This window comes from Cannabis sativa, chromosome 9 (assembly GCF_029168945.1).
Source record: "Cannabis sativa cultivar Pink pepper isolate KNU-18-1 chromosome 9, ASM2916894v1, whole genome shotgun sequence".
NCBI lineage: Eukaryota > Viridiplantae > Streptophyta > Magnoliopsida > Rosales > Cannabaceae > Cannabis > Cannabis sativa.
This window is the reverse complement of record NC_083609.1, coordinates 44180084-44187023: the sequence shown is the minus strand read 5'-3', so window position 1 is coordinate 44187023 and position 6940 is coordinate 44180084.

Genomic DNA, 6940 nt, shown 5'->3' with positions numbered 1-6940 from the left:
CAGGTGAGATGGGCTCCCTTATGCAAATTACATGTTCAACAGGCCTGGGCGGGGCTGAAAGTTTCTTCCTCCTCTTGAGCAGAGTCACTTGCTCTTCCTCAGCCTCATCTTCAGGATTCAAGGGCTCCTAAGCATATTGGTTGGCCCTTGAACCTCCCTTTAACTTAGCCTCGCGCTTCAGTTGAATCAACTCATCATCCTGATGAGCTCCTTTAACCCGTCCAGCATCAGATTTCCTCTTCCTCCCCTTCACTGGTTTGGGAATGAAGTCCTTAGGATAGAGCCTGTACTTCACAAAGTTATCCTCGGAGGTTAACTGGATCATATTCCGGTCTTCCCCCGGCAGTTGAGCAAACTTTTGAGCTCTATCCCAGAGAGCAAGAGTGAGAGGAGGGCGGTGATATGTCAGAATCTGCTGGAACCGAGTGCGAGTGATGCCCATGCCATCCACTATGAAGTACTCATTGGCAAAACTCCCAATTTTGCTGATGGCCAAATCATTGGTGCCCGTCAACCACTTGAAGTCTGGTTGAGAGAAATAGAAGTACCCCGACCTGCCTTGCTTAGGGGTGGAGTTCAAATCAAAAAACCAGCTGACTTCGTGAGGAGAAGGCATACCCCACTTCTGGGAGGCGTAGAGGACAAAGAGGGCAGACAGATATTTAATGCCCTTAGGAGTGAACTAGGTCGGGCAAAGGCCGAAAAAGTTTGCCACATTCTTGAAGTATTGATGCAAAGGCATCAACGCCCCCTGCTGGGCATGGGCACCCGACCAGGCGCACATCCCCCTTTCAGGGTTTGTGGCACAATTGTTGTGGGCGGGAATGTAGCAATCCAATTCGCCAAGGTATCCGCCCTGGTCGAGAGTCCAAAGGCGCACCTCAGTAACCCTGGACGGAGGGCTTACCCAGTTGGCGCCCAAGGCACCTTGCCTTTTATGAGGAACCGCAGTAGTAAGTTCCTCACAGACGTAGTCCACGCCCTCAAACAGGACGTCTCCGTCAGCATCGACTGGCTGCCCAGCCTCATTGTACTTCCTGTAGTTTAGGGGTTTAACCTCTGCCTTTTCCTCCGCCTCAGAGGAACTGCTAGGACGAACATTGTTCTGCTCCTCAATCTGCTGGACTTCAGCGTCCCCTTCATGATCCCCCTCCACCTGGACGGCTGGATCTTGTTCGGTGCTGGGCAAAGTGGAGTGCCGAGCCACTTGGGGATCAGACGCGTCAGCCAAACACATTATTTTCTTTGTACGAGCCATCATTTTATGGCTGGGTATAAGATTTGGAGAATGTCCTTCACTAGAAGAAGGTGGGCTAGAATGAAGACGAAGATGAGCCTCGTGCAAAAGTTGGAGCAGGTCCTAGTCGATCCGATGTTCGCTCTCCCAAAACTCACCTGGGTTCATCTACTAAAGCCAACACACAAGATGAGTTTTTTGTCGGAATATCGAACGATAAACAAGCAAATATGCCGACCAGGAGTACTCAACAGATTCAAGAACAAGAATGTTCAAAGAAAAGTCAAAACTCAAGGAGTTTGAAATTTTCTCAAGTTAGGGAAAAAAAACTTCATGAAGCTTAGAATAAGCAAGATGAAAGACTGACGTTACGCAGTTCAAAAACATAAGCATTATGGACTGTAAAAATCACATGAAGTTATGACAAAGAAGAATCGCAGAGTTTCTGAACCTAGGGTTTCCTAAATATTTTCTACAGCAAAGTCAAAGGTGCATTCGAAATGTAAACATGCAAAAATAAGCATAAAGGGAATCAAAAACTTACTCAAGAGTTAGATGTCTGCGTTCGAACAACATCAATCTAACAAGCAGTTTCGATGAAGGCCCTTCAACAAACTTGAAGCCAAGAACCTCTCTTTTCGCTCTAAACTCACTTAGCAAGGAAGGATGGTGAAAATGAGTTTATGTGCCAATGTTGGCTGATATTTATAGGCAAGTCACGAAAAGAGGTAATCATTTCAAAGAAACCTCAGACGCCTCAGTTTCCTTCCTTAAAAGCAAATATGGGAAATTAAAAATAATCAAGTGCAGCTGTCAGCCGTGGTGAGAGAAAATCAGATTTCGAAATATTAATTGTCAGAGCATTTATTAGCCGAAAACCGAAGGGACGCCCAGTCAGCCTCACATCGAGTCTCGGACAGTCGCACTTGACACGTGTGCCCATCCAAAGGCAGAAGCAGCTCGGATGAAGTCTACACGCAACTTTGGAAGTCCCGTACAAACTTGGGGGGCAAATTTTATCGCAATTTTTGCACTCTGACGTGGCATCGCATAATGGTGACACGTGGAATCCACTTGGAGTATCTACTCTGAGGGAACAGTCCGAGCAGGATGCCTCGCTCGCATGCCCACAGCAAAGCAATCAGCAATCCGCGTAGGGCAACCAACACTTAGCGAATTCAGCTTTCGCATTATGAGTCACCAACGAAATCCCTATAACTTGGGGGTCAAATTACAGGGATATGGCATACACACAATCCCACGATCAGTGTATTCTACATTAATCCCACGATCTTTGTACTCAGCATTAATCCCACGATCTTTCTATTTATATCCATTGTAACGAGAGGGGAAAGACTTCCTCTCCAAGCATATAGCCCTATAAATAGTGATGCATCTTCACTGGGCAAAAGGGTCGCAAACAGTTTAGTCGAGACTATACCCTAAAGAAATTATCTAAGAATACATATTCAGAGATACTGTTGTAAGAGCTATAAGAAAAGGAACCTTTCTCCTTGTTCTTAAGTCAATACAAGTAACGAGGATTAGGCTATTACCGAACTGCTTGGGGCTGAACCTCTATAAAATTCTTATATCTTTATATTGCTTTATTATATATCGATTGCTATAAATCACTTATCGCTTACTAAATCAGACTCGTTGTCGTTGGCTAATAGCGAGGTCAACAGTGGTAATGTCATCAGGTTCTCAATCTGGAAGAGATGAGAGGGATTTTAAGATGGTTACTTATGTGAAGGGCCTTTACGCTCTTAACGATACATTTGTTGATCCCGTCTCTCTTAAAATTGAGGCAAAGTTTGATGCTTGGATTGGCAAAGGTTTACTAAAACATCCTAGGTGATTATTTTATTCATTCTATTTTGTATTTTGTTATTTGTTTGAATTCTATTTTTATTTTTGCAGTTATTTGAATTCAATATTGTTTTTTTGTTGTTTAGGGCTTATAATTGTTATGAGGATGGTGTGAAGAAATTTTCCGATGGTTTAGATTAGTTGTTGATTATGTTGAAGATAAAACCTAGTTTCATCATTTGGCTTGCTGTGACATGTTTATTAATGACTCGGTAAAATTTATGTTTTCTTTTAAAACTTTTGATAGTTGTTTTACAGTTGTTTTATCATTGTTTTTTAGTTTAGTTACTGTAATTAAGTTTCGTAAATATTTTTTAACTTTTTATTTTGTGTTTCGTTGCTGTTTTGTTTAGCATATGAACACTATCTTTTATTACCTTAGAAAAAAGGTAAACATTCTTCTGCTGTTACACTGAATTTCGCAACAACTGACTGACTTTTCGATAATTCCATTCAAGCGTTATACCACAAGTTCTGCAAAGCCAAGGCAATGAAAACAAAGATGTCTCACATACATGCTGCTCACCCAATAGCGTATTATATAAGAGGTTTGCGAATTTTGTGTTCTAAGCCTTGGTATGAAGTCGAACATGTCATATTCATCATAAATTTTAGGAAGGAAAGTCATTGGGTTTTTGGCTGTCTTAATTTGAATGAGGGGATTATATTTCTTTATAATTCCTTGAGGACTGCCAAAATGAATTCTGCAGCTGGGAATGCAATGAAGGCTTATTCTGTTTTACTTCCTTTGTTTTTTGATCTGCTTGGATTTTGGAAGAATAGGTCCCATGTTCATGATTTAGGTTCTGACCTTAAGGCTTCTCTAAGAGTTTTGGAGATAGCTGGTCTTCCATCTCAGTAGACAGTGAGTTGTTGTTTTTAAGTTTATTTTATGTTGTATAATAGTTGTTTACCTGTTTTGTTTTCCTTTCTGGGTTATAGTGATTGCGGAGCATTTGTGGCTGCATTTGTCGAGTTCTTCATCCATGGAAAAGATGTTCCTACTGATTTTGACATTGAAGTTTATCGTACTCGACTTACTGTCCTCTTCTTCTCGTACGGTCAAAGGAAAAATGATGAAAGTATTGATAGCGAGGATGAGAAGCAAAGCAAGTCTTCCAAGGCTTCTAAATTGTAAAAGTAGGGTCAATTTTTAGTGAAAATTTGTTGTTCTTGGTTGATTTTCTTTTCAGACAATTGTTAGTTTTTTTATGTTTGTAGGTACTATATTTGTTTTATATTCTTGAACTGGTTTTAAACTTTTAGGCTATATGACATTAACCATTATAATATGTTCTTTTTTTTTTATGTTTTGTAACAGCAACAGTGTTATGTTTTTTCAATTAATTATGTTTTTTTAAGTCGTCCAACTATAGATAAACTATTATGCAACTGTATACAAACTATTTTTAGTGTTCAGCATACTTGTAATTTAATTTGTGACATGTTACCTCAATGTATTTCTTACTTTTATGAAACTATTTTCTTATCCTTATTATACAACTTATAAAAAATCACATCTGACTTTTTTAAAAAAAATTATATTGAAATTCTTTTAGTAATAAATCATTAATAAGTGTCAAAACTGTCTAGAAACTATTATGCAACTACTAGCAAACTATTTAAACTTTTCCAATTAATATCAATCTATCAAATATATAATATCATCCTGTGTAAATTCTCATAGAGACTTAAACAATTCAAATAATTCTACTATATCTATTTTTTTGCTTGATTGTTGCATGTCTTTCGGTTGTAACCGTGTTGACCACATTTGCTACACCTATTTTTTTTTTTTTGTATCCCAATCAGCTATATATCTTCTTTTCCTTGGTCTTCCAGATCTTTATTTTATGGTTTGGTAACAGAACAAGGATATCTTTTATGTTCTGTGGTACATCCCATGTTGTGTGATTGTGTACTGGATATGTTGAGTTGCTGTATCTTTCAAGCCATGTTCTTGTCGTGTAATAACTTGAACAGTAGTTGTAAACATTCAAGTTCATCTCTTTTATCACAGTAAGCGCATGAACACACAGTAATTCGTCAATTTGGAATCGATTGCAACTGCATGTTTTCTCCTTTAGATTGATCACCCATGATCTTGTTAGTTTTACCACTTCGAATATGCTCTCGTTTATTGGCTTTACTTGCAAATTAGGTCCATATAATCAATTGTCAATCTGTACAGGAAACTGAAAAACAACTATTAGGAAATTGTAATGCAACTTAAAGTTTAAAGACATTTTACATTTTCTGTCAATGAGTCCACAAAGTTGTTGACTAGCTTCTTCTCTGTTGTAGGTGTTAAAAATGTTATGGTTTTCTGTGCCTTTTTCCTGTATGTGTATGTCCACTGTTGTATCAAAGCTCTCAATGACTCCATTAGTGTTGTGATTGGTAGTTCTCTAGCTCCTAAGTTTGCTGCATATAGAGATTCAACAATGTTAGAATTCATAGTTGAATACCTGTTATGTTTGTTGTGGTATCTTGACCATTTATGGTATCCAACTTGTTGTAAATATGGTCTAACACGAATGTCCAAGCTGTCCAGCTTGCTCATATGGTATTCAAAATTTTCCTCTCTGTGTATGCTCTTGCTGCTGCGAAGAATGGTTTATCGAGCTTGCTTGCATTCTTCTTGAAGGTTACTTTCAGGTTGCTTAACAGGTGGTATACACAATAGCCATGCGTTATTTCTAGAAATACTTGAGCAACTGCCTTAATTATGCTCTCATGTCTGTCTGAGATCAAGCACTGTTCCTCTCTGATCCCATATGTTTTCCTTAGTTTTGTGAAAAACCATTGCCATGAGTTGTTGTTTCTTGAATCCACAACAGAAAAAGCTAGGAGAAAAATGTGCCCATTTCCATCTTGTGTACAAGCAGAGAGCAATGTTCCTCCATATGTTGATTTAAGGTAAGTTCCATCAACAACTATTATAGGCTCGCACTTTTTCCATCCTTTTATTGAAGCATCTAGTGCCACAAACAAGTACTTGAAGCTGTTGTCTTCCTCTGTTTGCATGTGTACGATAGTTCCGAGATTAGTTTTCTGCAGCATGTGCAAAAAACATGGCAGCAGCTTGTAAGATTTGTTTACTTTTCCTCATAATTCTTCTTGCGCGTGCTCTTTGCTTCTCCATGCATTCATGTAGTTCATTCTCACCTCATACTTATGTTTCATTTCTCCTCTTATGTCTTATATGGCGTTTGAATTGTTTTTATGTTGGTAAACCGTGGCTTGATGTAGGTTCCAATCAACTTAGTTGTAGCTTGTCTTTTCTCTGCAAATCTTATGTTTAGATCACAAGTGTGTATCACCTTTCTGCATACTTTCGAATTATGAATGACTGCGTTGGTCCGTTTCTAAATGTCGTTAGTGCCCACTTGTATTTTGGATCCAAACAACAAATTTTGTATGTTCTTGCGCATGACTTTTTCACTTTGAATTGGAAATTATTTTTAATTGCATATAAACCAAGCACACTTTGGAGTGTTTCTTTGTCTTTGTATATTTGTGCTTCTTCTATTTCAGGATGTTGGGGATCAGTGATTAGTAGTTCATCATAATCAGTGATTTCTAGCTCCCTGTTTTTGTTGTTTTCCAGTTGCTCAACAATTTCCTCTGCCACAAGTTTTGCATAGTCCATGAAGTCGAAAATTTCTCCCCCATCTTCAAGTATTGTAGCATCAATTGTATGTTGTTGATTTGTTGAGTCTTCTGTTATTGCTGCATTGTATTCCATCGTTTCAAATGTGTTTGTCTGTGCAACTAATGCGTTACTATTTTCCAAGAACGATGGATTGATGGTTGTTGGTGGGTTGTTGA